The following is a 24384-nucleotide window of genomic DNA, read 5'->3' as shown; positions in this document are numbered from 1 at the left end:
GCAGAGGGAGGGGGAGGCTACCTGTAAGGAGCCTGATCAGGACTCGATCCCAGAACCCCTTGGATCACAACCTGAGCCAAAGGCAGACTCTCAACTACTGAGCCAACCAGGTGCCCCTTGGTTTTACATTTTAACATGGTTAAGCTTTAAATGGTCCCACAAGTACTTACATATTAGCACTGGTTTTGTTTTAAAAGATTTTCTTTCTGGTCCTTTAAGAAAAAGTTTTCAGATCCCTAATCTAGACAATTACAACAATTACCATAAAGACTTTGAGGCCCCAGAAAACAAGATCCATTTTACTCCATTTTCTTTTCCCAATAATCAGCACAATGCCTGGAAGTAGTTGAAGCTCAACATAACATAAAATTGAATTGCTTTATGTAAAAGCGCTCTCCGTTGAATAAATTGTTTGAAAAAATGCTAATGTCTATGAAATGACTGTCAGGGGCGACTAAAGGAGGTGAGGCCCCTAAGGTGGGTCTAGCACATGTCTTCAGAGGACTTCCAAATGCTTTTAGGTCTTACTCAGAAGGTTAAGATCTCAAGCACTTACAGAGGCAGGCAGAGAAGAGGCACATGCCGGGCACAAGATGATACAAAGGCAATGGCCAATCAGCTTCAGCGCAAGGAATGTTAAATGCGAGATTCAAACATCAGAATGGGGAAGAAGAGGGTTGGAACAAATAGTTTTCAGTGTCCCTCTTATAAATGAGAGGGCCCTATTGGATTGTATGGTTAAGCAGAAGGAGCTGGTTTCATTTATTATCACAGAAAACAAACATTATCATTCCGGCTAACTTGAAAAATTCACAAAGTGCTTCCAAGTGACTTTGGGTTTTTCTTTTTAATAGGACTACCAGTCTGGTCCAACTGCTGGCATATTTAAAAAAAATCTTTGCCTTTCATTTTCCATCTATACTTGGCATCAGGTAAAAGTACAACTATGGTAAAATTTGCAATTACCTAATAATACAAGCACAAAATCTTTATTTCACTCATAGTCAGGTGTCCTGTATTAATGTTTTAAAAACAAATCAGTTGCTCTGCTTTTGGGTAGATACTATTCATCCAATAAGACTGCTTAGCTATTTTGAAGAGAAGGACTTTTTACATCATGCCACTTCCCTTAATAGTCTGCAAAGACAAACTATGTTTTTTTAACTTAATTTCTAAAAGTGTCTTTAATTTCTTTAATTTTGAGAAACAGTTTTTTTACACATTTTTCATTCTTATATCTTTAATTTTTCTTTTGGAATTTGCAGCCTAATTCTTTGGTCTCCTATAAATCAAAAGCTTTCTGACTTTGAGATATGCTTACCTACCTTTCAAGGTCTTGTCTTAAATGCTATTTTGTTCCACAATAGTTTCCATGATCTCTTTCTTATCCAAGTTAAGTATAATTTCTTCCTCAGATCATTCATTGCTCTTAACCTGCACCTTCCTTATGGCAATCACATTTGCCATCATGTGATATAATCTTTATTGTGCATGTATTATCCACATGCCAGCCTGCAACCTCTCCGAAGGAAGGATCCATCGATGTATTTTCAATTCCATGACCCCAAATACACCAAGTAAGCATATGCTGATAGCATTGCACATTCTGCTGAGAAGCCATACATGATCCTATTCTTGCAGAATGGCTTATTCTGGCACCACAAAGGGGTAGGGAGCAAGACTCCATAGTCCCTCTGGTACCCACCCACCCCTGCAGGCCTCTGCCCATCATTACTCTTAAACTCAGTCAAAGGAACACAGGATTTTAATTTTCTTACCAAAAGTCCAAAGAAGTTCATTCTTTGGTACTTAGGTAGGAAAGAAATTTTATTTCATATGAAATTTAGGAAGTTTAAAAAATAATTTAGGGGGCACCTGCCTGGCTCAGGCAGTAAAGCATGTGACTCTTGATCTTGGAGTCATGAGTTCAAGCCCCACATTAGGCATAGAGTCTACTTTAAAAACATAATAATTTGGGCTGATTAGATAAAGGGTTGTATGTAGCCTTTACTAAAAGTTTGCTTCATGGAACATTAATTCCATGAGTTGTTAATAGGTTTAGTTGCAAAGGGTGAGAGGAATCACAAGTTTGAGAAATGCTTGGATAAACAAAACTGGTTTGTATTTGAATGCAGAACATCTCAGAACTTTTATGTACTCCGAGTCTTTTGGAAGAGACCAGAATAGTCAGCATTTCCAAATTTATTTCTAAAATCACAAAAATAGATTTCTCAATGAATTTCTTGGATGACTAATGTTTTCCGGGATACATGTTAAGAATCATATCCTGGGCACCGTTAATCATATAATAAAATATATTTTGAGTGAGTGAATGAATGAACTGATGGTGAGTTAGGGCCAACAACATCACTCTACTCTCTCCAGACAGCCAAAGGGAATGGGCAACAGAAGCCCACATACCTACTTCCAGTTCCATTCACATTTTCTTGGCCCATAATTTTCTTTGATTGAGGGCAGCTGACCCAATCTCTCTAGGGCAGAAAATCTAGCTGCCTTTTCTTTTTCTTTTTTTTTTTTAATTTGTTTTTGTTGGAGTTCAATTTGCCAACATATAACATAACAGTGCTCATCCCATCAAGTGCCCCCCCTCAGTGCCTGTCACCCAGTCACCCCCACCCCCCGCCCACCTCCCTTTCCACCACCCCTTGTTTGTTTCCCAGAGTTAGGAGTCTCTCATATTCTGTTTCCCATTCTGATATTTCCCACTCATTTTTCCTCTTTTCCCCTTTTTTCCCTTTCACTATTTTTTATATTCCCCAAATGAATGAGACCATATAATGTTTGTCCTTCTCCGATTGACTTATTTCACTCAGCATAATACCCTCCAGGTCCATCCACTTCCAAGCAAATGGTGGGTATTTGTCGTTTCTAATGGCTGAGGAATATTCCATTGTATACATAGACCACAGCTTCTTTATCCATTCATCTTTCGATGGACACCGAGGCTCCTTCCACAGTTTAGCTATTGTGGACATTGCTGCTAGAAACATAGGGGTGCAGGTGTCCCGGCGTTTCATTGCATCTGTATCTTTGGGGTAAATCCCCAGCAGTGCAATTGCTGGGTCGTAGGGCAGGTCTATTTTTAACTCTGAGGACCCTCCACACAGTTTTCCAGAGCGGCTGCACCAGTTCACATTCCCACCAACAGTGCAGGAGGGTTCCCTTTTCTCCACATCCTCTCCAACATTTGTGGTTTCCTGCCTTGTTAATTCTCCCCATTCTCACTGGTGTGAGGTGGGATCTCATTGTGGTTTTGATTTGTATTTCCCTGATGGCAAGTGATGCGGAGCATTTTGTCATGTGCTTGTTGGCCATGTCCATGTCTTCCTCTGTGAGATTTCTCTTCATGTCTTTTGCCCATTTCATGATTGGATTGTTTGTTTCTTTGGTGTTGAGTTTAATAAGTTCTTTATAGATCTTGGATACTAGCCCTTTATCTGATACGTCATTTGCAAATATCTCCTCCCATTCTGTAGGTTGTCTTCTAATTTTGTTGACTGCTTCTTTTGCTGTGCAGAAGCTTCTTATCTTGATGAAGTCCCAATAGTTCATTTTTGCTTTTGTTTCTCTTGCCTTCATGGATGTATCTTGCGAGAAGTTACTGTGGCCGAGTTCAAAAATGTTGTTGCCTGTGTTCTCCTCTAGGATTTTGATGGATTCTTGTCTCACATTTAGATCTTTCATCCATTTTGAGTTTATCTTTGTGTATGGTGCAAGAGAATGGTTCAAACTGCTTTTTCATATGAAGCACAATTCCTGAAATCTGACTAATAAGACTTTAATAGCAACTGGTACCTACCTGAACTTCTCTTTTGGTGGCCTCGTAAGCTAATCATATTTCAGGGACAGAAACTACAATGTCGAATGCCTGATAGATACTCTTCTTGGGAGAAGAAATAGCAGGAAATGGCTTTGAGCTTAAGGTGACAGAGGTAGCACCAGACTATCTGCAGCCTCCTCTGGGCTTTCAGAATATCCCCTGGCATGAGCCACTGAGAACATTTTCCTTCTCAGAGTTATAGGGCACTTCTTTGTAGTATGGAGTCACACATTAAGAGGTACGTAGGCAAGGTAGGCACAGAAGGGCATAAGGAAAGAGAACTGTGCCTCCTTCACAGGAGGAATAAAGCGTTCATTCCGTGAATCTTGTTGATTGCGATCTCCTGGCTGCCTTCTGTGTGCTTCACTTATAATTAAGTTCCATATATTTTATTGGGATTAGTGACTTGTCAGCATTTTTGGAACTTAGTACTAAGCATTCAATGTAATAACACTATTTATCTTCCACACGAGTACATTTTAGGGTGATGGATAAGGATAAGTCAAGAGCACCCACACAATTTCCACAAACTTCCATTTGTTTTTTCCCTTTTAAGAAAGCAGAGGGGCAGGATGTATTTTTCCCCTTCCTTTGCTCAGCAGAAACAGCAAAGAGACATGCTTAATGGAAAGCAAGTATGCCCTTAAGAAATTTTTGTGTAAGAGTTTTTAGATCAATGCCCAAACTAATCCCATGCTCCCAGAAATTGACCTTCCTCTCGCTGTACATGATACCCTCTCCCGTAGGGCAGAAACAGGTTTATTAACCTCCTTTCACTTTGCACTGATTCTCTGTGGTGGAGGGGAAAAAGCACTTAGATGAAGCATCCCAAATTTGACTTTCAGCCTCTCCTAAATGTGTGATCTTAGACAAATTGCTTTATCTCTCTGATGCTCAGATTCCTATCTGCAGAATTGGGAGTGGGGCAGCTGCAATATGTGCATGCACTGGGAGCTTACCACCTGCCAGACCCTCTGCTGTGCAATCTAGACATGTGACCATGCTTCATTTTCAAAGAATGAAGAAAGTGAGATAGGCGTTCCTTTTTTTTTTTTTTTTTTTTTTTGAGATGAGGAAACCGGGATCTAAAAAGATGAGAGGACTTGCCTGAGGTCCCACATTGATGAAGCAGCAGAACTTTGATTTGTGCCCAGGTATAACTGATGCCACAGCCCAGGCACTCAGACACTAGACTACACTAATATTCTGGTTGTGGTGGGGAAGAGAGAAGATGCCCTAAAGTGTGTTGCCATTTATAAAGTACATAAATAGTTCCAGATATAGGGTTCAATTTATCAGATGCGTATAACATCCAGTGCTCATCACATTACATGCCCTCCTTAATGCCCATCACCCAATGACCCCATCCCTCCTCTACTCTTGCCTCCCCTCCATCAACCCTCAGCTTGTTTCGTATAGTTAAGAGTCTCCAGGGTTTTCTTCCTCTCTGATGACTTCCCATTCAGTTTTCCCTCCCTTCCCTGTGATCCTCTGTGCTGTTTCTTACATTCCACATAGGAGTGAAACTATGAAATTGTCTTTCTCTGATTGGCTTATTCTCAGTAGCACTCCTAGTGCTTACTGAGGGTTCTGTTCTGCAGAAGGGGCTGGAATGAAAGTACAGTGTGTTTCCTGATGGGAGGATATTGTCCAAAATAAAAAGTTTTGCACTTGGCTGGTAACAGAAGGAAGAAAGTGGAATACAGGCAAGGGGAAGACAATCTCACTTTGGCTGACCTGCTTGGTCAGCCCCCATCTACCACTCCAGTACCATTTCCTATCACCTGCCCCAGTGCTCCCATGGCTACTTAGCAGCCTGCTGTTCAGTTGCTTCCAAATCAAGCTCTTCCCCCTGCATTAGGGCTTTTGCATGTGTTTTCTTCCTATTCTTTAGTCTCTCTCTCTTTTTTTTGAAAAATATTCATTTATTCATGAGAGACACATAGAGAGAGGCAGAGACATAGACAGAGGGAGAAGCAGGCTCCATGCAGGGACCCCGATGAGGGACTCTATCCTGGAACTCCAGGAACCCGCCTTGGACTGAAATAATAGTGTTTAAAATAATAGTGAAGGACATTCTTAAGGACAAGTTGAGATAGTCTCAACTTATTAGAAAGATAATCAGGACTAGTTTTCATTTGCCCTAGTGACATATTACTTCCTGGTGAGCAAATAATGTCACTATTGTTTTATCTTATCCTCCATAACCTACTGCAAAAGCAATCAATGTTGGTGGGGAAATGAATTCATTTAAAGAGATACCACACAGCAAGGCCAACTAAGGGTAAAATTGTACTTTCAATATTTCCTAAATGGGATTGGTGTCCTTGGCCCACAGGGTTGCACTTACCTGTGTCCTATTGTAAAGTGCTTTGGCTCTGCCAGATTATTCATTGTTTTCTCCATTTATTCACAAATAGTGCTATCCCAATGATTTAATTATCTTAATTATTGTGAACCTTTCTACTGGTCAGACGTGAACGTATCACCAACTTCTGATACTCGGGACCTTGCAATTGTCACAGGAAATTCAACAGTCTATCCTGGTAACCTAGTCACCTTCTTCTTATGGGATTCCACTGCTTCTAGTGCATAGATTATTTTTATTTATTTTTTTAAAAGAGAATTACAGTACAGTCAAAAATTTAGTTTCAGGGATAAGTCTTCAAGGTTAAGACATCAGAGCAAATCTCAAAAAAAAAAAAAAAAAGAGAGACAACCACAGAAACTATTTGTTTAGATAATTTTGACTTGCTTTGAAAACTACAGTGAAAGCTTTTTAATTCATCAACCCATAATTATAACACCCCCACATCCCCCAGGTGCTTTGCTAGTAGATCAATAGTTCTACATTCTCTTTGCTTGCTGCAATGGCTAATGAAGCTCAGTGTCTCTCACATAAAGACAAACAGCCAGTGTAATAGAAAGATAATTATAAACAAGTAAATTATTGGAATTGAACAGAAAACCAATTTTAAGACATGGTTTTTCTTCTGTACAAAGTTTTCTTGTTTGTTTGGAGTCATCTAACACTGTGAACAGATTCAAAATGACCCAGGCCAATGTCAGAGTATTTGACATTGAAGAAAAACTCACTCTTTGAGCAGTCAATTGGAAACTAACTATTAAAAAAGATGAAGTGGATGATTTTCCAAAATAGTGGCAAGATCTAAAGTATGGAGGTTTCAAAAGGTTGCAAGGTTTGTTTGATTTTTAAACTAAAGACCTTATTCCTCATTTGTAAGTGTGATGAAAATGCAGCATTCGCTAGGGACAGATCTTAGACATTTTCAGAGAACATCTCCTGCAGATTACAGTCCTACGAATAACCAAGAAACAGCCATAGAGCAAATGAAGAAATGATCCTGAGTTGTTCATTGGTTTATCAATGGAAATACAGTTATACATCAATGAATTGCTAATGGCTAATAACTTTAGGCAAATTAGTCATACATTGGTGAGCAATTCTTGGTTTTGTTAAAACAAAACAAAACGAAACAAAAAACACACACCAAACAAAAACTAAAAAATCTTTCATTAGGAAAAGATGCTCTTCGTGTAAAAAATGTATATATATAGGATTTTCTGCTTTCCTAAATTTATCGTTAATTATTGACCAGGCATGTTTCCTACATCCCATGTATGGCTCCCATGATCAGTTTATGTTGCCTCCCCATTATTTCTCTTTATGTAAATTTAGTAATATCTCCAAGGTTCTTACCAGTTCTTTATTGAATGAAGCCTAGTCATGCTTGGTGTGTGAACTGGATCTCTTTGGTCTTCTTCTTTGTCGTACTGGAAGGAATAAACTTCTGCCTGGACACAGTTGTTAGGTGTGACAGATTTTGAAGAAAAGCCTTTAAGCTGTGTCAAAATAATCTCCCTTTTTTAAAATTTAAATTCACCTGAGGACAGAGTGCCGTCAAGGCAGGTTCTGCTTTTGCTGAGTTATTGAGATGGTATGTAATGTACAAGTCTAAGAAGTTGCAAGGATTTGAATAGCAAACACTAATGTAATATATTTGAAATTCTGTTAACCAATAGGAAACTACGGTTATTAAAAGCTTGGGTTCTCTCCCTTACTCACCATTGAACTTTTTCAGGGAAATGCCCAAGAAATATAGGAAATATTATCACAGTGATATGTGCTTTCTCAGCTGAGAATACTTCTTAGAAAATTCTCACAAGAAGCAATCTATTTAGGGCTCTACACAGAACCAGAAATTATAGATTTTTTTCTTCTTAAGCTTCCTAAGAAAAAAATCCAGGTCTCCTCACTATTTCAGTGATGAAGCTTTTGAGGCCATAATTGATCCAGAGAAAGTTGAATTATATAGTTTTCCCAGGTACCAAATCAGTTTGACTCCCTAGAGCTTCTTATTAAGAATAACATTAGGCCACATTTATAAATGCTCACCATGTGCTGAGTACTGTGTGAAGAACTGTCTGCACGTTTTGGTCATTTAATCCTCTTGAAACTTATGGTATATATTTTCATGAGGCCCATTTTACAGGTAAGAAAACCTATACTTAAAAATAGAAATCACCCTAGCCTGTTCAATTCCAAAGCTTAAATGTTCATATATTCTACTATGGAGCTTTCTAGGATTTTGACAAATGCATTTAGAAATTCAGAGAAATACCATTCTGAGGTCTCGAAATCTCCTAAATGCTGCCCCCAGAAGTAAGTCATACATTCGTCTATGTGCAATGCTAAGCCAGTGTGGGCTACTGATACCCCAGAAGACTCCCCCTGTGGGGAGTGGCTGCTTTCCAAGGGGATGGCCACATGCCTGGCAGTGGGCACTTCGCTGCTGGCTGGTAATAAGAAGAAGGTACTCGTCAGTTTGACTCTCTCATAGTCCCCTCCACACACCTGGTATTTCTAGATACACTTGATTATTTAAGGATTCCCTAACTGTGTCCTGCAACCGTGTAACTCCCAAGCCTTCGATCTTAGCATCTACCTCTCAGCCCATGTCTGATGACCACATTCCTATACCTGCTTTATGGTCAACCTGAAAATCTCTTTTCCTGTCAAGCCTTTTATTCAGCTTCTTAGGCATGATAAACTCCTCCATCTGCACCCCCATAACACTTAGTCCATACCCTGTTCTTAGCTCTTGTCACATTCACACATAATTATCTGCTTACCATCTGTTTTCCTATCTACATCATGAGTTCTCTGGTAACAGGGATCATGCTATTTAATCAGTGCACAATGCTACGTAAATAGCAGGCAGTTAACATGTTTTTGCTAAACGGATAAGAGGCTTGATGTAGAGAAATACTTTATGAAGACTGTGGAATTGTCATTGTTTTGCTTTTCAACTTCTGAAAGCCAGCTGGCTCCTTTGACCTTACACTATTTCTCACACTTTGAAAACACCTAACATATTTTGAGCATGTGTCTGTTACAGAGTAGCTCTACATCAAAGTTCCTAAAGGTCTAAATCGCCTTGTCAATCTCCTAGGAGTTTCAGGCAGTTTTGCAAGTGTAGGGTATTCTTTAGTGGGGCTTTCTGTGTTAGGAAATGTCGGAGGAACCCTTGTGATCCTGAGAGATATTAGCAGAAGGGGGCTGCATGAAAGGCAGAGACTGTAGCTCTCTGGAGATTTATTAAAATCAGGGGTAACTTGGCTCAACTGCTGTGGAAAACAGTTTGGTGGTTCCTCAAAAAACTGTATGTAGCATTACCATGCAGCCCAACAATTCTACTGCTTGGTATCTCTCTAAAAAAATAAAAATAAAAACAGGCATTCAAATGTCTGCACAAACACGTTCATAACAGGACCATTCACAGTAGACGAAAGGTGGGAACAGCCCAAATATCTATCGATGGATGAATGTTGGGTAAACAAGTTGTGGTATATCACACATTGGAATATTACTCAACCATGAAAAGGAATTAAGTGCAGATACAGGGTAAAATGTGGATGAACCTCAAAACCCTTAGGTGAAAAAAGCCAGACACAACTGGTCACATACTGTATGATTCCATTTACATGAAATATCCCGAATAGGTAAATCCATAGAGGCAGAAACCACACTGCTGGTTGTCACAGGGCAGTACCTGGGGAACCACTGTTTATTGAGCATTGGGATTTCCTTTCAGGATGCTGAAATGTCTGGAACTACAGAGTAGTCATAATGGCATAACATTGTGATGCACCAAATACCACTATATTGTTCAATTTAAAATGGCTAATTTTATATTGTGAATTTCACCTCCATTACAGTAAGTAAAGTGTGTAGGTATGTGTGTGTTTGCTGGGGGTGGGGGGGTGGGGTGGGGTTGTTTAAAGACCAAGAAGGAAAAAAGTAGAAGAGGAGGTCAGACTGGGATAATGTGAAAGGACTGGACCAGCTGACACTGGCTTTGAAGCTGGAGGAGGGTCAAAAGCAAGAAATGAGGGCAGCCTCTGGAAGCAGGAACAGGCTAGAAACAAATTCTCCCCCAGTGCTTCTGGAAATGAACATAGCTCTCCCATGGCCTTGGATTTAGCCTGGTGAGACCTGTGCTGACTTTAAACCTGCAGACCTGTAAGATAATACATTGTATTTTTCTTAGCTTAAAAGGTAGCAAAATCTCAGGCTTTGGCTTTGCTGCTGAAAAGAACTTCAGAGATCTAGTGCCATCCTGATGAAAATAGAGTGAGAAAGATCACATTACTTTCCAAGGGTACATGGCTAGTTGTCCTCTATGTTTTGGAAACAGTGCTTCCTTCCAGTACGAGATAGGAAGGGAACAAACAACGAATGAGGATATGGTCCTAATTTTATGGAAGAGGAACATATTCAGTGGGATTAAGTAATTTAATACCTCATATCTAGTACTGTGAATTTAATTTTTTTAAAGCATTTAAAAAATATCAAAGTAATGCATGTATATGAATAGTAATAAAAATATCACATTATAGAGGATAAAAGGACTTATGATGAGAACCATACATTTGTAATGCTTCTCACATCCATTCCTGATCCATAGCATTTACCATTTACTCTTCTAATTGCTTTTTGGTATAATTTAAATATCATTATATAATGCTATTATGCGTTATTATTTAGTAAATTCTTATGTAGAACTTATTAAATCCTTTACAAAAATAACTTGCTGATTTTTTTTAAACAACCTTTGAGGTAGGTACTAGTATTTGCCTTACTTTGCAGATGGGGAAACTGAGGTGGTTAAGACTTACCGAACATAACAGACCTAGAAAGTGCTGGAGCTAGGATTTGGATTTCAGACTGTATGCCTCAACTACTGCACCAAGCTGTCCAAACATTAGCCTCATTTTATAAGGGAGGAATTGAGGCTCAATGTGGCTAAGCAGCGTGCCCAAATTCATGGCCAACTTGAGATTAGAGCTTAGCTGGCCTCCAAGGCCCTGGTACTTTCTGCTAAGTATTTCTACCTCTGAAGGGGACTGTCCATTGAAAGGATAGAACCCTACGGTTGTCTTAACCCTGCCTGAGACAGGAGAAGGAGAGCTCATCAAGAGTTAGATTTCTAGCACATCAAGTGAAAGAAAAAAAATTAATGTCAAGAAAACTATTCTTTGATGACATATTTTCCTGGAATCATAAAGTTAAAATTCCATTTAGTCTCACTTTTAAAAAATAGTAGGTTTTTTGGCAGGCAGAAACTTGTTCAGCTGTTTTTCAACTACTGTGCTGCAGTCTTCCTGGAAGGCTGGTGCACAAAATGTTTTTAGGCATTGTCTGTAGTTCAGACAAGAAGACTTGAATTCTGGAGCTACATTTTCTCTTAGCTTACCATAATACTTTGCCTCTTTCTCTTTATTTGCCTTTTATTTATTTATTTATTTGACTTGAGCTTGAGTTTCCCTTATGGCTGGGTTTCCTTGCTCTAGACAGGGGCTTTCAAACTTTATTGTGGAAAGGCAGGCATCCATTGACGACACTTCAAAATTGCCCACAGAACGGGTGGGAGAAAGAGTGTGGAGAAAGGGGCATGTGCGCAATGGGGAGAAAAAAAGCATCTCCTCCCAACCTCTTAAGTCAGAGAAGTCCTGGTTGAACGACCGTATGGATATTCATACAAAATTCTGTTGGAAAATATTCTATTAGGGAAAAAAAAATACTGTAAGGGGTATAGACGAATATGCAGAACTGAAGGAATGGGGTTAAGAAGAGAATACAAATAAAAATACAATGTAGAATAATGAAAAAACAAGGCATGTACATCTCAGGTAGGAGTCCACATGGTATTCCCCAGCCATGGGAAGGTCCTGGACACCGAGCACCCATCCAGCTGGGAAGGGGGAAAACCCCACCATAGCTTGGGCATTCTGCGGTGGGGGAGGCTGAATTGTGCTGGCAAGAGTTTAAAAGAGAGAAAGAAAAGAAAAAGATCAAGTGGATTAAATATAATAAAATCAAAGTCTTCCTTCTGGGGAAGTAGCTCCTTAATAATTGAATTCACTGTGGACTCAGGACGTTGCAGATGAAGTCAGAGAACATTCGGAGGAAATCCAAATTAAATTTTCACCGGAATAATGAAAGTGTGGAAGGACTAGACTGCCATCCTGAGGCAGAACGAGGAAATGATGACTGGATTGCTGCACAAATATTATAGCCGGATGTGACTCCTCTTGTGGTATCCAAAATACTCCTGAACAGTAATTCTATAAAACTCATCTTAGAAACCAATGTGGATCGAGGGTAAAAACCATGCAAACTATTCAGAATGGTCTCCTTGATAATTTAAGGCTCTCTTCTAACTCCTCAATTTCCTTATGTGAGGCAATTATTGTTTCTAGTTTATTGACATCTTTAATGCTTTTTTAAAAAAGATTTATTTATTTATTTTAGAGAGAGCGAGCGAGTAGGGAGAAGGGCAGAGGGAGAGAGAAACTTAAGCAGACTCCCTTCTGGGCATAGAGCCCCACATGGGGACTTAACCCCAGGACCCTGAGATCATGACCTGAGCCAAAATCAAGAGTCAGACAACACTTAACTGACTGAATCACCCAGGAGTCCCTATTGTACATCTTTAAAAAGAGAATATGTGTGCTTATAATTAGTCATGCGTGTATACATTCCTTTTGAAATGTATCAGTGACGTCTGCTGCTATGTAGTAGACTTCTTTTCAATTTAACTGTATGTCTTGGAGCTCATTTCCTTTTTTTTCTTGATCGCATCATCCTTTATCCAATGAACACGTCAGAACTCATTTAATCATCCCTATACTAATGCACATTTTCAGTATTTTGCTACCAAAAACAATGCTGCAATGAATATCCTTGTCCATAGATCATTGCATACATGGGCATAATTGTAGAAAAAAAATTCCTAGAAGTGGAAGCATTAAAAGGTATATGAATTTAAACTGCAACGAGTTTAGTAAGACTGCATTACAGAAGGGGGGAAAACTTTAAGCAAATTTGTCTCAAGTGACCTGGATTATTTTCTTTTTTGCATTTTTGATTTTTTGAGATAATTTCCCTGTACAATTAATAAGATGACTGTAATCTAAAAGATAGCAGGTTATGTGGTCACTAGAAGCTCTTCTATTGGTTCGTAGGGGTCTCTGAAGAATCATTAAAAATCATTTCTGGCCTTCAGGACCTTCACGTGTGGTTGTTGAGTACAAAATGGCCACAGATAAAGGGAAGACCGTGCTGGCTAAATAGCAGATGGACATGCTACAAGTGCAAAGACGGGAGAGATTTGGGGAAGGGATCCAGAAATACTCATGGCAAATCTCACCTCTGACCTGGACCTCAAAGCATAAGTGAAGATAAAAATAAAAAATAAATATGTGATATATATACACATGTATATGATATATATACACACATATATATGATATATATATACACATTTATGTCATACATATATATGCATTTTTATTTTTATTTTTGTGTTTACTGGGCTGTGTTTATTAAACACCTCAATGGGCAAATACTTCTTCTCAGCTCTGCTGCTTCTACACATTCTATGAAGTGCAAGTTCCACTTTATTCACGAATCTCTTGACACCTGGAGTCACATTAAGGTCTGCCCCTATCTTATATGGGCAAATAATGCTACTGTCTGTAACTCATTCGTCCTCTAAGCTTTAATCTCTGGGGACAGAAGAAGACACCATTCAGTCCTTAAACAATTTTCCTACCCAAGAGGTCCCTTGATGGTAATGGCTGTATTCCTAGTAGAAAGCATCAGTAAATATTAGCTGCATGAATACATTCATTTTACGAAGCCTTTGGCTCTTCTATGCGTGTACGGCTGGTACGCATATGGCAGTGCTTAGTAAATACTTACATCTTTAGGTGTTGTCTGGGATGCAGAGGGCAGAGTCTTCAATGGCATTTTTAAAATGGATTTTGGATTTCTTCTGACCTTCTCTGGACCTTTTGGTAAACTACTTTCTCATTCCCCACCCTGAGTAACGATGCTAATATATCTGAGCCAACACCTGAAATTCAGCCTTTCCTGTCTCTGTTTACCTCATGTAGCCTGTGTTTAGTGCATATGCCCATGGACGGTGCACATACAGACGCACACAAGTCCCTTTCTGGTCACTCTGCATGCTGAGCTTGAGCCTCCTGAGGTCATTTTCTTGAAAGCTTGTAACTCATTCAGAATGGAGGAACTCTTCACATACCCTCTTATATAAGAGAAGGAAGCAATTTGTGACCTAACAGGAGGGTTAACACCAGCTGGTCATAGTTTAGTGAGTTTAATTACTGGAATTTCTATAAAATATCACCCCAAATGACATCTGCGTTGGAACTGAACATGAGATTCTTTTTGGGTGAGCAAAATAAAACAGGCCAAGCACAGCTCTGCTCTAATCCTCGTGCCTGATGCACATGGGCTACAGTGACATTTCTGGGACTGATTTTTACTTAGCTAAGATGTGCTTTTTAATAAAACTGCAAGATAAAACTGGCGCTGGCTACTTGAAACGGGGAAGCAAAATATACAGTTGGAAAATGAAAATGAAAAGCGCTTAAGTAAAAGATCAAACGATTCTTTCTGGCCCACCCACCTCATCCCCCAGGCTAATTGATACCTATTTTACTTCCTTGTAAATACTGTCCCCAAATGGAAATGACCTGGATTTTGTTTTTCTCAAACGTTGTGAACTGGACTAATCTCAAATTTATTTTCATAAAGTCAAATGCAAACATTGACTAAATTGCAGGATGCTCCGTCTGGTTGGAAGGTGAGCTAATCCCTTTCGTTTCAAAGTGTGGTCCATGACCCAGCATCATCGGCATTATCTGGGAGCTCACTGGAATTGCAGAGTCTGAGGCCCTCGACACAGACCTACTAAATCACAATATGCATTTAGCAAGACTCCCAAGTACTATCTGTACACGCATGAAAATTGAGAATCACTGGCCCGTAATCTTGTCCTTCTTAAAGGCCTCCCATAGAGTAACTAGAGGACCATTTGCCCGAGTAACATAAACTGAGGACCAGATTTGAGAAGTTTCCAGCCGCAAAGAGAGGAATGCACAGATGCACGCTGCATTCCATGGTGCCAAACTGAAAGGTTTGCCATTTGTTCTGACTGTTTTATTGCCCTCAAACTCTGCGCTCAGCTTCTTGTGAGGCTTCCAAAACACAATGAATCCATGGAAAAATTAATAATGTAAAGGTTTTCCAAGGCTCTTGGCAGCAGAAGGGATTCCTAGTGGGGTTCACGTTGAGGAGGGGCAAAGGTGTGGGGGGGGCTTTGACATATACCGTAATAGCAAGGAATTTCTAAACCCTTGTCCAGACTTTATCACTTCAGCTGGCTGAAAAAGGAATTTGTATGTGATGGATTCTAGGATTTGTCTTTAAGAATTTCTGACAGCTTAGCCGACGAGAGCCTAAATATTTTGAGCAAAGAACTTTCACACATTGGTTGCTTTCTATCTTTGGTCTTGTGTGCTTTAGTGTGAAGTGAGTTGCTTCTGCCATTCCCAATAAGACAGATTTCCACTCGTGTCTTCCTGCCCTCCCCCTTTTAGTATTTTCATTCGGGCAGTAGGCAGCTGAAATATTGGCCAATGAAGGAAAACAGATTTCCCAATGAATAGTTCTACACCATGAAAAAATGAGATTAGAGGAATGCCTAAACTAATTTGAGGATATTACAGTCTTCATCTCAAGCCTAATTCTCTGTAGTTTCACTCCTGGTTTATGGACAGAAATTTAAAGCCAGTACATTTTATCATCTGTATCATTTAGTCCCCTTTTGACTAAAGCTTTGCAATGTTCTCTTCAATTTCCATGAGAATGAATTTCACCTTTTATGACATTCAAAGGCAATTACGGTGTCTTTATGAAAAATGATGTCACTCTGATACCAGCAATAAAATAACAATGTCCTAATGCCAATAACTATATTAATCCTATCAGTCATCTTTCAGTTTTTCTGGTTTTGCTTTGGAAACTGCAGAAAACCTTCTGGTTTTTAATTTGCGAGCCATCTAGAAACACTTTACATCTTCCTTTGGTTGAATGCTCAGGAAATGGAGCAGAATTAAGTGACTAGCCCAGTAACAGGCAGGGTTATTTGGCCAATGCCTAAATCAGACAGGGTATTACAGATTCTCACGCATATGTATACATGAGATGGGGCAGGGATGAGGAAAGGTATTTTTAGGGGCTGTCTGGTCTAGATCCCTAGAATCCTGTGCAGTTCTTTTCCTTGCTTTTAAAGTTCTGCTTTGAGTGTTGCCCTCAGGGAAACACCGAGTCCCTATTAAAGTGTTAGCCCAAAGTCTCCCTGGTGTCAGGAAGAGACAGAGGCCTGGGACCTCTTGGATTCTTAGGTCCCATGGGCCCTTTCTGTAATAAGGCTGAGATTAGAACTAGGGGAAATAATAGATTGTTTAGTATTAATTTTGTATTCTTAATCATCAGCTTATGGAGTGGCCTACCCTATACAAATCAACTTTTGAAGTCCTACTGCTTAGGATCATATCAGGAACTTTTCAAGATATCAGAGACATAGAATGTAAAGCTTTCTTTGAGTAGCTTAAGTTTTGGTTGGAGAGAATATGCTTATAAACCAGAAATAATTAGAGAAAAAAATACAATGTATGGTTCTTACTTTCAGTTAGCATTAAGCCTGTTTTCCTAGCACTATCCATTTTAACCTTGTGGTGGTTTTGACTTTGGGAGTCATGGTCCCACTGGATACAGATCCTCAGGGCTTTTAGAGATGGGGAATCAGTGTGGTTTTCAATGGTGGGGAGAAACCTTTTAACAGAGAGAGGACTTTAGTGCATTTGTGAGTCTGAGCAGGAACTGCATGAACAGAGATACCAGGGATGTCATCCTAAATCAAGAGGTCAGACTAAGTCACAAAAGTCAGAGGAGATTGGCATAAATCTGGAAAAGTGAGTGACATACCTGATGGGCGAGCAGAGTATCAACTGGGCAAGAAAGGTGGGAGGTAAAATAAGCCAGATTTTAGAATAACTCAACTTACAAAAAGGTTATTTAAACTTGATCCTGTAAGCTATGATACTCAGACAATATTTCCCCACAGAAAACTGTAATATAGATGATACCATGACATATTCCAATGACTAGTGATTTACACAGGTCTCCATATTTTCTAATTATAATCCCCCCATTGAAAACAAAACAATATGTTGAAATTCAAGTGAATGAGAGGTCTTTAAAAATAATAGATTGTATCATGGTTATATGAAAAAGTAAATTCTGCAACATCCGTTTATGATAAAAGCTTTCAACCAGGTGGGTATAGAGGGAACATAACATAATAAAGACCATATATGACAAACCCACAGCTAAAATCATACTCAGTGGGGAAAAGCTGAAGACTTTTCCTTTAAAATCAGGAAAGACAAAGATACCCACTCCTGTCATTTTTATTCAACCTAGTAGTGAAAGTCTGAGCCAGAGCAGCTAGACAGGAAATAAGAAAAGAAAGAAAGAAAGAAAGAAAGAAAGAAAGAAAGAAAGAAAGAAAGAAAGAAAGAAAGAAAAGAAAAAAAGAGAGGGATCCAAATTGAAAAAGTAAAAATGTCACTATTGTAGATGATGTGTTATTAGGTATAGAAAACCCCAAAGCCACACCCCAAAACAGTTAGAACTAAGAAACAAATTCAGTCAAACTTCAGGATGCAAGGTTATAACTACACAAGGTGACTAATTTGACTAGAATTCTTGTGGTGATCATTTTATAATATATACAAATGATGAATCATGATGTTGCACACCGGAGGCCAAGATGATGTTATAGGTCAATTACACTGCAATAAAAAAAATCAATAAAAAAATTTAAAAGCCCAACTTAAAAAGGGGAATTAAGAACATTTATAAGCACTTAAATTTGCCACACATATTTGGTATACATTGTTTTGCTTAATGTCGCCGAGAGCTTTTAGAAGTTTTGAGAGATAATTTGCATATAATATAGTTCATTTTAAAAAGTCTACAATTCACTTTGTACATAGTGATTCATAGAACTGTGCATCTTGCATCACTACCTAATTTTAGAGCATTTTCATTACATCAAAAAGAAACCCCTACTCACTAGCAGTCATTTTCTACTTGCCTTACCTGCTCGGCCTCTGGCAGCCACTAATCTACTTACTGTCTCCATGATTTGCCTATTCTGGAAATATAAAAGAAATCATACACAATGTGACCTTTTGTTGACTGAATTCTTTAACATCACGCTTCCAAGATTCATCCATATTATAGCAGGGACATTCATTATTTTTAAAATCCTACTCTAATCTTGTAAGCGAGACATATTTATCTGTTTTGCTGATAAGAAAATTGAAAGGCTAAATGCTTTGCCCGAGGTCTCACAAAGTTGGCAGAGAAATATTCAAACCTAGGTCCCTGTCTACGTGGCTCAAACACTTCCACTGTACCCCACTGATTTTCAAATACCTCAGAGTTCACTATATAATTTTTATTTTTTAAATTTTTATTTATTATTTTTAAAGATTTTATTTATTTACTCATGAGAGACACACAGAGAGAGGCAGAGTTACGGGCAGAGGGAGAAGCAGACTCTCCACGGGGAGCCCGATGTGGGACTTGATCCCAGGACCTCGGGATCACGACCTGAGCGGAAGGCAGATGCTCAACCACTGAGCCACCCAGGCGTCCCTCACTATATAATTTTTAAATTGAAAAATATAATGCCTCGCAGCACACCAGGACTAGTTAAATAATCTTTTTTTCTCCCTTTTTCCATGCTCACCCAAGGTACATTCCAAGGACAGGGAGACTGGTCTTCTATTCCTTCGGTTTCTATTCCTAGTGCTTTTGGAATGGTGAGCACAACTCAAAACCAACAGAAGGCAGACAGGCAGCACCACTGTGTGCTCTTTCATAGAAGGCGGTATTCTGTATCTCAGGCCACTGTGTGGTTTAGAACAAAGTTCAAATAAGAAAACACCAAACAATGAACAGAACCTGCCTTTCCTTTGCTGTGAAGAGTCCCTCACCAGGCAGCTGAAGTGAGAAGCCTGCTGGCACTATGGGCCTAAGCCACAATCAGATTTCGGTTCACCACCTCCCAGTTCACACTGGATTCGCTAAACTGAGTTACTAGATCTAGCCGTCAGGACCTTTTTTCTTTTCTTTTCTTTTCTTTTCTTTTCTTTTCTTTTCTTTTCTTTTCTTTTCTTTTCTTTTCTTTTCTCTTTTCTTTTCTTTTCTTTCTTTTCTTTTCTTTCTTTCTTTTCTTTTCTCTTTTCTTCTTTTCTTTTTTCTTTTTTCCTTTCCTTTCCTTTCCTTTCCTTTCCTTTCCTTTCCTTTTCTTTTCTTTTCTCTTCTCTTCTCTTTTCAAGATTTTGTTTATTTGAGAGAGAGAGAGAGAGAGAGAGGAAAAGAAAAGAAAAGCAAGAGTGGTAAAGAGGGGGAGAAGCAGAGCTCTAGCCCAGGACCCCCCATCATGACCTTAGCCCAAGGCAGAGGCATAACTGGCTGAGCCACCTGGGAGTCAGGAGCTTTATCCTTAATTGCTCAATCCTCATGGCCCATTTACCTCCTTACCTCCCATGTATCCTCCAGAAGCACCAGACATCCACCTAACATCCACAGCCTCAGGATCCGGGCCAAAGTAATCCATCCCACTTTGACTTGTAGGGCCCAGAGCCCAAGGCTGAGAGCTTTGTTTCAGAGTCATGCCTTCTGTTTCTTTTTAATGGCAATCAGTTTAGGAAGGCAAACAATTGATCCCTCCCTGGTGGCAAAGCAGGGTAAGAAATACAGACACAGACTTGCTGAGTCTCAAAATTAGATGTTGGCCACTTTATTATCATCAATTTTAAAGTTCATTGCTTTTTAAATGAGTTGACAACTCTGCCTATCATTTTAAACTGGCAAAATTAGATGATACCAGCCAGATGTCGAAGGAGAAAGGAGATTGCATTTTTTAAAACAAGCACCACAACACAAATGATCGTAATTCACCTCAGAAGGAGAAAGGTCACAGAAGATTCTCCTGAAGCTTGTGATTATAGGCAAGCTAGACTTTGCATTACATTATCATTGAATTTACATAAAAGAATAAAAAAATTAGGAGGTAAGAGAATAAATGTAAAGGCTGAAAATTGGGAACCAAAATAAAATGTTTCTTAAGATATATATAAAAAAAGAAAAGTAAGTTTAGAAGTTGCACTGTTTTAGTTTTACAATTATTTAATTCAATAAATATTGATTAAGCACTTTCATGCTATAGGGTAAAGTAAGCCAGACGGAGGCATTGCTCTCGGGGAAGCTTCTATTCTTTGGAGAGGTGGAGGTGGTAGTGGTGGTGGGGGAGATACTGATTCATCAACAGGTAGCTATTATAAAATGTTAAAAAGACAATAATGATGCAAATTCAGGGTGTTATGGGAGATATCTTATCTGGACGTGACCTTGACAATTGACAGACCTATGAAACAGTGACAGGTTGAGAACTGGAGAATGTAGTGACGTTAGCCAAATGAAGGTGGAAGAGTGCTTTAAGCAGAGTGTAGCCACGTTCACACATCCTCTCAGGAAGCTAGAGAGAGCAATGGCTGAGGAGTCATAATTGTTTGGGGAGCTGCTGTCATAAGCAACATGGGGTTATGCAAGGAAGACCATGAAAATGGTAATACTGTTTATTTATTGAATAACTGAATACACATTTAAGGGTGTTTGTCCTCAATAGGTGATGTTATTACTTGAAAAAAAAAAGGCAATTGAGAATCTAGTAATGGGGCCTTAAAGCCAAAGGGCAAATTTATCCCCTTTGAAAATATGCCAAGCAGTCCTGAGGGGATGGTAACAGCAGATGATTCTTGTTCAATAAACAAACAATTTGGTTTGGAATAGAAGGCCAAAACATCCCCGGGGCAGACGACTGCTCCCCGGAGGCATGTCAGCGGGTTAACTAGCACCAGCATTGCTCCTGAGTAGTTTTCAGGGAACAGGTTTGTCTTCGGGGTATAATTATTTGGGCCACCTAATAGAAGTCTCGAGCAGGTCAACCCCTGAAATAGGGCTCTTTCCTCTTTTTAGCAGAGCTAGAACAAAAGGAAACTTAAAATCAACTACAGAGAAAGAGGAAACCTATTTCTGTTCTTTTGGAGACAAAAGACAGCACAATTGGTTAAAATTCAAGAGGAATAAAAACCTCTTGGGGCGGGCAGAATGCAGCTGCCCTAAAGTGAGCCTCTGCTTCAAACACAGGCTTGTGGTGCCATCTACCGCTGGGAAGGCTCCCTCCACCTCGAGACCAGCTGGTAATTGCCTGCTGTTGCTGCGGTGCTCCTGATGGCTCCATCAGCAAGAAGCATGAAACAAACATGAGGCAGAGAATCCAACAGGGGATTTAACACTTCGTGGCCAGCCAGGAATACATTTCCCTACTGACAATATTCCCTTCTTCATCCTCTTTCTTTGTGAAAAAGGTTCATCCTTCCAGAGATCTCACTGGGACCCAGCCCGGCCTTGAAAGAGCCCCAGTTGGACCTTTTAGAGCATGCTGGAAGGTGAAGGTTTGGACCATTCACCCCACTCTTCCCCTATAGGAAGGTCTGAATGTTTCTATTGCACGGACCCCTTGAGGGTACTTTTCATAGCCTGAATGCAGGAAAGCTGGACAAATGCTCTACCAATGAAGTCTTGGTGGACAATTTCCATCTGTCTCCCCATCAATCTCACCTTTCGTTATCTCCATCCTGTGGCTGTATTCTTACCTATCCAACAAATGATCTGGGTTTAATCAAACAATTGATTTATTGCCTATGTGCCATAAATCAAAGAAGCCCCTGACTGCCAAGTCAGGTTAGTGGTTGCTGGGAAGGGACAAACATAACCAGCCTGGGTTAATATCATCCCAGCCCAAAGCGAAGTCATTGGATGCTTTGGCAGCTCTTGCAGTCTTCTTGTGGACAAACAGGCAGGATCTCTTAGGCTTTGGAAATACTGAAAACAGGCTACCCACTCCCACTCCCACTCCCACTCCCGTTTTTGAAGAACCAGGTTGGAGTCCCTGACCTGGATGAGCTGACTCCAGGCATCTGCAGGGTAGGCACGATGTATACTCTGTTCTCAGCAGCAGTTCTTTTAAAACACAGCCAATGCAGAGCTGTGAAACTAATAAACATCCACAAGACAAGCCATCTGTTTGTTTGTTTAACATTTGGGTACTAATGTGAACCTGAGCTTACAGAACTCTTCAGACAAGCTGATGGCCCCAAGATTTCTGACACTGTCTCTTTATGCCTCTGGTTCTTTACCCTCCTTCAAGGAGAGCAGACTTCTTTTTCCTTTTTTTTTTTTTCTTCTTAAGCTGACAGAGGAAAATAATCCATAGAATTAAAGCTGGTTTACTCTGAGCTGTCAACATCCCGGTGACAGATGATGGTATATGAGAAAGTCTTAGGAATGAGCAGGGGAAAAAGAAACATTTTGTGAGCCACAGAGGGCAGGGTCAGGGGGAGATGTTGTGAAGGTCCCTCCCTGCACCCTCTGAGGTTGGGCATGCTGGGAGAGGCATAAAAGCAGCATTTCAGATCTTTGCCTGGTTGTTTATTTTGGGCGTCAGAGGTAGCTAGGTTGAGCTGCTCAGAATTAGAGAGGGCAGTTCCTTCTGTGAGCAGTTCAGTGAGCCTTCCACTGATTCACCAAATATCACCCTCACCGTCATATTGCTCCTCACTCCAATGTGTTTCTCATCGCCCTCTCCAATGCCGAGAAAAATACAATCACTGCAGCAAGATACAAATTAAGCTCTTATGATAAATATGGGGATAAGATGTATCGCACAGAGTAGGTAGTCAAGAATTATTTAACTTAATAAATAAACAAATAGATGGGGGACGCCTGGGTGGCTCAGTGGTTGAGCATCTTCTTCAACTCACAGGATCGAGTCCCACATTGGGCTCCCCACAGGGAACCCGCTTCTCCCCCTGCCTATGTCTCTGTGTCTTTCATGAATAAATAAGATCTAAAATATATATAAATAAATAAATGAATGGATGGATGAATAAATGATGGGACAAATAACTAAGAAGATAAGTAAATAAGACAAGGGAACTAACATTTATCAAGTGCCTAATCAGACCTCATTTGTCCCACCTACATTATCTAAGTAAAAAGGGGGCCATTCTTAAGGATTCCAGTAGACCAGAAATAGAATTGATGTAGTCCTTAATTTCCTTTATAGCCAAGAAATCAAAAAGATCAGATTCTGACAGGGGACCTGCTAGCCACAGATCGTCAGGTCTCATCTGACCTTGGTAGATCACTCTTTCAAGAGGACAACCATATTGTATATGTTCTGTGTGATTGACTGGAAAGAATTGGTTGAGTGTGTTCATCAGATTCCAGGTCAGGAGGCCAGTTAAGGGATAATTATTGGAGCAAGGATTGGGTCAGGGGTTGGAGGGAGAGGAGCTAGGACTAGAATGGCATCAAGATATTTTCTTTTCTCCTGTTCCCCTCCTATATTCCTGCCATTTTATTTCAAATGCTTTAATTGGCACAATTGTTCAAAAATGCATTTTTATGTACTTATTATGGTAACACTTTATGCGTCTCATCCTTTTGCTGAACTGCCTCATTTATTTATTACTAGATCCTGCTGATTATTATTATTTTCAATATCTTTAAAACAGCTTGACTTTATGTTTCCTAACTTTCTTTTTCTATCTGGTTTAGTAGAATGGTTCAATATACTGTGGATATTTGAACAAAAATGTTGACCATTGTGTTCCTACTGCCTGGCAAAGTGCCTGGCATGGGTGCTCAACAAGTATTTGTTGAATGAATGAATGCAATAAATCTTCAGCCTAAAAACATAATGTTCATTGCTAAAAATAAGACTGTGTTGTTCTAAGATCATTGCCCTTGCAACATTCCCTATCGGATTAAAAAACAATCTCAGTTCCATTTCTTTTATAGGGTGAGCATGAGCATAGTAAACAGAGAAATAAATCTTGATCATAATGTGCTGTCTTCAAGGCCAATGTTAAATTTCCTCCAGTGTTGGTCTTACTGAAAATTTAAAAAGGAGGATTTTAGAAATATATGCCTTAATTTAAACATT

The sequence above is a fragment of the Vulpes lagopus genome, chromosome 9, assembly GCF_018345385.1.
Source record: "Vulpes lagopus strain Blue_001 chromosome 9, ASM1834538v1, whole genome shotgun sequence".
In the NCBI taxonomy this organism is placed as follows: domain Eukaryota; kingdom Metazoa; phylum Chordata; class Mammalia; order Carnivora; family Canidae; genus Vulpes; species Vulpes lagopus.
The sequence above is the reverse complement of the archived record's forward strand: the minus strand, read 5'-3'. Positions refer to the sequence as shown.